Below are 8,554 nucleotides of genomic sequence, written 5' to 3' on the forward strand. Positions count from 1 at the left end.
TATGATTGTTTGTGGTACCTTGACGAAGCATATATATTATTAATGGAGCATATGCAGGTTGCAGGATATGGTAATGTGAGTAGTGTTTCTATTATATTTGTGTACATGTACACTTTAGCCACCCAAGTATGACTATGAGGATCATATATATATATATATATATATTAATGGAAGACAGAGTAAATTATGATTTGCTTGATCGAATATACTTAGAAGTTCCTTCTTAATTCTTAAATCAGTGCATGTGTCAGAAAAGGGGGTTGGCATAGCCATGTAGGTTTCTAATTTCAAATACTGTTCAAATTTAAAAGAAAAAAAAAAAAATTGAGGGTAAACCAAGATTCAGGAGTATATGTCTAGTTCGGATTCTGATGTTGCGTGTGAAAATTTTATTTTAGAATTGAAAATGGGTAATTATTAAAAAAGAAGAGACCACTCATTCACATGAATCAGTTAATTAAGAATCTATTTGGATTGAGGGGGTAGGAAGGAGAATGGAAGGAAGAAGGGTAGAATTTGCTAAAAATAAGCTAATTCTGGGCTAAATTTATTTTACTCTACTCTACTCTTCTCAATTCAAAAAGGAAAATAAAAATACATTTTATATTGGACTCATGAAGTTGTCAAAAATTATGGCTATATTAATAAACTGATCTAAAAGTCGCGCTTTCATTTCATACGTACGTGAAACAAGAAAGTTAGACAATTAAAATGTAAATAATGGTCACTCTGATTGAAATTAATGCTAGAAAGTCAGAGAATTTCATTATATAGAATAAAAAGTGCAAGTTGTGCATGAACAAATTAATGTGCATGCAAGTAGGTATGATACATACATACGTTACATAAGCGCTTAGAAATTAATTAGAACTGCTGTTTATTTAGATTATTAAAAAAAAAAAATTTATAGAGGAGGCAAAGGTGGAGCAGAAGGAGGAGGAGAATTGGAGTAACAGTGATATTATATAGATGGCTGCCATATATGCATGCATAAGCATGTGATTGAATATATACAGAGCACATCGATCTATCATCAATACTAGCATATATATATATATATATATATAGGAAAATCCTAACAGATATTCTTAGGACAGTGATTAATAATTTATTTAAAGAAAAATTTTATGGGAAAAGAAAAGAAAAACAATTAATATTTTGACAGTTTTTTCTATTTCTTATAAATGTGGTATCAAAACTTTTCTAAAATAGATTGTTAGCAGTTGTCTTACAGGCACCTGTTAACATGATCTATATATATATATATATATGAGAAATTGAATTGTTGAGTTGAAAGGAAAGGTTAAGTGGCCACGATCACGGCCTTGGGAAGATGGAGAGTTGCTGAGCGTGAAAGATTTTCTTCGGGTGAAGTTTCAAAATTAATAGGGCAAATTATAATTTATCCACGTGTGATTTGATCAAAATTTAAATTGATTAACTTTGGTTTAAAATTTAACACTTTACTCACATAACGTTACCTTAGTTAGAATTTCGTAACTCACCTCTATTGAAAATATGACTAAATATGTAATTTTGCTACACTTTTATGTCACTCTCTTCCCAAAACAAAAAAACACATACAAAAACAAGACAAAACAAATTAAAAAAGGGAAGATTTTGTAAAAATTAATATTTGAAACCTATATTCAAAACCTTTCGTTTGTCTGTCAAATCAAAAGATCAATCTACAATGTATTAAGGCAGTAAATTTTGTTTCCAATGCATTCTCTTTTATTGTGACATACTACCACAATGTTTTACCATGATTCTATTTTCTGGGCCATCTAAAATGTATCTTATTTGTTCCATTTGATATCAGTTTTAAGAAGTTGGTCACCTTTTGGGAAGAGGAGATGAAGTGACAAAGCATTTCTGCCACTGAAAACCTACAAAAGCAACTTGTGGTTGAAAGCAGAGAGCCATTATGGTTTTAAGGACAATAAGATATTTTGTATCATCAAAGACCTGTTGGATTCATCTACTGGCTTTGCTAGACATGAAATATCTGTCTATGGGAGAATGGTTCTATATATAAAGATGCATGCCAGTTAGATGAACAAACGTGTCATTTTGATGTTAATATTCATGGCTTTTATTTCCATGTCAAGCCACTATATGTGAGTCAATTGGAGAATTAGCATAATTATTTTAAAGTTTAAACAGGTTGAAACTTCACTCATTATTCCCCATCATTTAGATTTAAAATTCTAGTTATGGACAAATATTAATTTTTACAAAACTCTCCTTTTTTGATCTGTTTTGTCTTGTTTTTTTGTATGCGTTTTTTGTTTCGGGAAGCAAGAGAGGTAAAAATGAAGCAAAATTACATATTTAGCCATATTTTTAACAGAAATCTAATACGAAACTCTGGCTAACTGAGTTAATCTTAGGTGGGTAAAATGTCAAATTTCAAACTACAGGTAGACAACTTAAATTTTAGTTAAACTATAGGTGAGTAAATTGTAATTTATCCAAATTAATAAGAAAATGTGATAATTAATTAATTAATTAATTAATGATTAGGATAAGGCTACACAACTCAGGATAAAAAAAATAGGGGACTCAAAATGATTAGACAAGGTTATACTTATGACTAAATCACGAAACTCAAATTTGAGATTTTTGAAGACGTACGCAAGAATTAAAATCTTAGGAAGTAATTAAAAGTAGTGACTGTCAAGTGGTTGTTGTGAGTTCATTATGTTTGTTGGGACCAATTTGGTTGATTTTACAGCTTAATCAATCAACTTTATTAAATTAACCGGATATGAATTCTGATTGATTTTCACGTTAATTACCACACATATGCACCAACATATATACACCATATGAAAAATAATAAACAACAAAAGAAATAACACGTACAATATATATATATATATATATATATGTATTGTGGTATACAGAAATTTAATAAGGTAATAGTGTCACATGTCATATTCGAGGCCGAAGAGGCTGATGCAGTTCAGAGGAGACCATACCCTCGGAGGGCAAGGCCGGGGAGGTAAGCCTTGGCCACGTCAATGGCACATTATCAAAGGAGGTCACACTATAGAGGAAGAGGTTCAGAGAGGGAGTTAGTCCTGACATGTCTAAAGGGATGGTAGCTGCCACCATTTTTAATGCACTCCACCAAATCTCTTAGCCGCATTTATGTAGAGAAGACCCCTGAACAGTGCTGTTTTGGTTGTTGCAACTCACAGAAGATTTGGGAAGGCGTCTGATGGAACAAACACTCAAGTAGTAGCCTACATGATCAACAAATGGAGGGTCAAGATCAGCTGAAAGAGGCTATATAATGTAAGAGGTCCTCCTGAAACTAGGGAGGGGGAGAGGTTTATTGAGAATCCCAGAAAGAAAAATACTATAGTAAATCGTTCTTGAGATCAATCTAATATGAATATTTGCCCTCGGACCTTGGTCAAAGACTAGTATTCTTCATTGTTCCTTGTCTTTTTCTTCTTCTTCAACTATGCTAGGTTATTTGATTCAAGTTCCCGCCTCTACAAATTCATTGTATTATGTCAACTCATTCTTGGCACCTACAATTAGCGCCGTCTATGAGAAATTTCACTTAATCTACTCACCTTCAAGGAGAACGCCAAAGGATGTCCAGCAAGGAAGGATCCATGAGTTCTCATCTTGGGTAGCAGGACTAGTTCGTAAACCTGGAAAACCACTGGGATCATGAGCTAGCTAGGTCTGAGTCCAGGAGCTTAATACCAGCCCATTCCAGTCAACGTAGCCATAGTTATTCAAGATCGCGAAGCCATCTCTCAAGTGAGACTGTTGGCCTAAGACAGGAGGCGAACCATCTACGCAGGTAAATAAGGTAGAACTAGAGTAACCGACAGAGTAGGAGTCTCACTGCGAGCTCAGGCTTTAATTCAGAGCTACAACGGGGCTGGCATAGGAGAAGTAGGACACCTCCCAGCGAAACGGAAACTGATTCTGCTAAAGATTCGCACAAAGAAAGGCAGCACCTTATGTGGCACAAACTCATCCCCGGGGGAGATAGGGGTAAGGACACCATGAGCAAGGCCCTTTCCTAAATATTCAAGTCACCCTTCACGAGGTGGATCGAGAGGGCCAAGCTGCCCAAACACTTCGCGTAACCCACCTTCATCGTTTACAACGGGAGGACCGACCCCATAGAGCACATTAGCCACTTCAATCAGAAGATGGCCATATACACCAAAAATAAGGCTTTGATGTGTAAGGTGTTTCCTTCCAGCCTCGGCCCAGTGGAAATGAGATGGTTTGATAGACTGTATGAAAGGTCTATTGATTCCTACAAGGAGCTCACCAGAGCTTTTGGTGTAAGATTCGTTACATGCAGTAGGGTGCCGAGGACATTGGACTCCCTGCTAGTGCTGTCAATGAGAGAGAGAGAAACCTTGAAAACCTACTCGGATAGGTATTGGGAACTGTACAACGAATTTGATGGGGACTTTGAGGACGTTGCGGTTTGCAACTTCAAGAGCGGGCTACCCACTGAGTTCGACCTATGGGAGTCCCTCACCATAAGACATGCTTAGACCATGAAACAATTGATGGATCGGATAGACAAGCATAAGAGGGTTGAAGATGACCGAGCACAAATTGAGGGAAAGGCAAAGGGCTTCCACAACCGGAAGGATAACTACTTAAATACGACAAGGGGAAATTGGCCCAAGGAAAACTTCCGCAATTAGGGATAGTCAAGTGAGGTCTAACCGGTCAACTCGGTGTTCAGGGTCCCAATCCACCAAATACTGTAGAAGATCCAGAACGAGCCTTACTTCACTTGGCCACACAAGATGGGTGGAGACTCGACCCAAAGAAATCAGTTAGTGTATTGCCAATATCATCAGGATAAAGGGCATACCATTGAGGAGTGCAAAATCCTACTGTCATACTTGAACCTTCTGCTTAGGGAAGGAAAGCTGGGAGAGTTCACGAACGAGACCTCAGCATAAAGAGGAGCCCTACATCAGAGATACCAGGGAGGGCAAGCACCACAGCCCCCTTTAGGGACTATTCATGTTATTCTCACCAAACCTGAATAGACGCTGGCCACGTCAACAGGGGTGATGTCCGTGTTTCCCCCCGTTATCAACTTCAGCAGAGAAGACCTCTGCAAGAGGGCCAGGACTAAACCCAGTCTGGTCATGGGTTTTTCTGAAGAAGACCTGGTTGGTACTGCCTAACCCCATGTTGACGCTCTGGTTGTCACAGTGCTTATTGGGGGCTTCGATGTCCTCAGGGTAATGGTCGACAGGGGAAGTGGGGCTAAAATCATGTACCCTAATTTGTTTAGAGGACTGGGGGGAAATGAAAAAGACTTGGAGAGTTACGGATCCCCACTCATGGGATTCGAAGGGAAAATGGTTATCCCAAAAGGAAGAATCAAGCTACCGGTCCAAGTAGAGAAGGAGGAGGTGTTGGTGGACTTCATTGTGGTGGATATGTGTTCACCATACACAACTATTCTAGATCAATCGTGGCTACACACTCTCAGAGCTGTATCATCCACTCTGCATCAAAAGGTGAAATTCCTCAATGAAGGTCGGATTGGAGAGATACGAGGATGCCAAGCCTTAGCGAGACAATGCCTCATCGTAGCAATCAACCACCGAACCCCTCTGAAAGGAATGGACGAGGCGCCACCAAAGTTATAGCAGTTAATACTTATCGCAGCTAAGGCCGAGGACGATAGGGTAGGAGTGGTAGAGGCCTGTGAGAGCCTTACCAAGGTGGCTATTGGGAGCAATCTCGACAAATACTTTCAGGCAGGAGCGCATCTGTTACCGGCAGAAAGGGATGAATTGGTGGCTTTCCTCAAGCAGCATATTGATGTATTCGCTTGGGACCCATACGAAGTGTCAAGATTGATCTAGATTTTATATGCCATCAGCTAAACGTGAATCCCAAAGCTCAGCCAAAGAAACAACCACCTCAGAGATCCTCAGATGAGCATTCCAATGCAGTAAAAGAAGAAGTCAACAAGTTGAAACAAGTTGGGGAAATAAAGGAAATTTTTTATTCGAATTGGCTGGCTAACACTGTGGTAGTAAAAAAGAAGAATGGGAAGTGGTGAGTTTGAGTGGACTTTACTGATATAAATAAGGCTTGTCCCAAAGACCCCTTCCCTGTCCCGAGGATAGACCAACTAGTAGACGCCACCTTCGAACACTCTCGGATAAAGCTTTCTTGATGCTTTCCAAGGGTACCACCAGATCCCTTTAGCACTCGCCGACCAGGAAAAAATAGCCTTCAAGACTCCCCTCAACAACTACCACTATTGGGTGATGCCTTTTGGGTTGAAAAATGCAAGATCCATCTACTAGAGGATGGTGACAAGAATGTTCGAGGCCCAGTTGGGTAGGAATATGAAAGCCTATATAGATGACATGGTGATAAAAAGTAAAGTTGCGTCCAAGCACATACAAGACTTGGAGGAAGCTTTTTCTGTGCTTAGGAAACACTAACTGTGGCTAAACGCTTCAAAGTGTTTGTTTGGGGTGAGCTCGGGGAAGTTCTTGGGCTTTATGATAACACACCATGGCATTAAGATCAACCCAAATCAGATTAAGATCATAAACGGCCTACATCCACCTCGGAACCCCAAAGACGGGTAGCGGTTGACGGGCATGACAGTGGCCCTGAATAGGTTCATATCACGGTTGGCTGACCAATATAGACCATTCTTCCAACTTCTGCACAAGTGGAAATTTCTCCTGGACCATGGAGTGTGATCAAACCTACCAAGAATTGAAGGAGTATTTGTCAAATCCGCTGGTGTTGTCTTGTCCTAGGCTATAGGAGGTCCTCTATGCCTACCTAGCTATCATATACCACGCGGTTAGCCTCGTCTTGATTCGGGTCGATTCTGGGGTTCAAAGACCAGTGTACTACATCAGTAAATCTCTACAAGATGTTGAGACTAGGTATCTTATGTAGAAAAAGCCATCTTAGCCCTTGTCCACGCTACCAAGAAGTTGCTACACTACTTTCAGGAACATACGGTGGTGGTCCTGACTCAGCTTCCCCTACAGGCGGTATTACCAAAATCAGACTATTTTGGAAGGGTGGTGTAATAGGGAACTATGCTAGGGCTTTTGACATCAAGTATCAGTCGAGGACATCGATTAAAGGCCAAGTCTTGGCTGACCTCGTTGTCGAGTTCTCAGAAGATCAAACCAAGGAGGGTGTACAAAACCAAGAAGGTGTTGGAGTTTTTGCCGCTGAAATTTCCCCTCCATGGACTATGTACACTGATGGGGCTGCCAACTAGAGGGGCTCGGGAGTTAGAGTTATCATTATCTCCCCAAACGGAATAGTTCTAGAGAAATCTCTAAGGCTGTCCTTCTTGGCCACTAACAATGAGGCTGAGTACAAGGCATTATGGTTAGAATTGGAGACAGTTAAAGGCTTGGGAGGAAATAGCATAGAGGTCTTCAGTGACTCCCAACTGATAGTGGGGCAAGTACTGGGAGCATATGAGGATAAGGATGCAAGCCTAAATGGGCAAGATAAAGCAACTCCAGGCACACTTTTAGGAGTTCACCTTAAAGTAAGTACCACGGTGCAGAAATTCCCTTGCTGATTCACTAGCTACACTGGCAATGATATCCGATGGTTCTCTGCCACAGTTAATTATAATGGAGGAATTAGACAGGTCGAGGTGGAAGGACTAGAGCCTAACCATGGTGCAGTCTGTCCGAGTTGGACCCAGCTGGATGAACCCTATAATGGCATTCCTAAGGAGTGGAGACTTGCCAAAGGATAAGGCAGAGGTCGTGAAGATCCGGAGGCACGCCCCACAATACTGGCTATCTTAAGAGCAAAAATTGTATCGACAGTCTTTTTTTGGGGCCATACCTGTTATGTATACACCCAGAAGTAGTGGAGCTGTTGTTGGAAGAGCTACATGAAGGGATTTGTGGGAGCCACACAGGGGGAAGATCCTTGGCCCATAGAGCCCTTACCCAGGGGTATTGATGGCTTAGTATGCAGAAGTCCACTTGGGATGACGTGAGGAAATGTGATCAATGCTAGAGGTACACCCCAAATATCCACCAACCTAAAGGGGTTCTGAACCCACTCTCTAACTCGTGGCCTTTCGCTTAGTGGGGTCTAGACATCGTGGGCCCATTCACTCGGGCTACTACAAACCGGAGATGGTTGCTTGTTGGGATAGATTATTTCACAAAGTGGGTAGAAGTTAAGCCGTTGGCTAATATCCGAGACCAGGACGTGAAGAAATTTGTATGGAGGAACATTGTCACGTGGATCGGTATACCAAACGCCCTCATATCTGACAATGAATCACAATTCGACAGTAAGGCTTTTAGGAGATATTATACTGAACTTGGAATCAGGAATAACTACTCTACCCTTGCATACTCACAAGGAAACGGGCAGGCTGAGGCCACCAACAAGGTGATCCTTGATGGACTGAAGAAAAGACTGGACGAGGAAAAAGGGAAATGGGTAGATGAGTTACCCCATGTACTATGGTCATACAGAACTACCCTGAGAAGATCAATCGAGGAAACCCCATTCTCCA

The sequence above is a fragment of the Quercus suber genome, unplaced genomic scaffold (assembly GCF_002906115.3).
Source record: "Quercus suber isolate HL8 unplaced genomic scaffold, Cork oak 2.0 scaffold_94, whole genome shotgun sequence".
NCBI lineage: Eukaryota > Viridiplantae > Streptophyta > Magnoliopsida > Fagales > Fagaceae > Quercus > Quercus suber.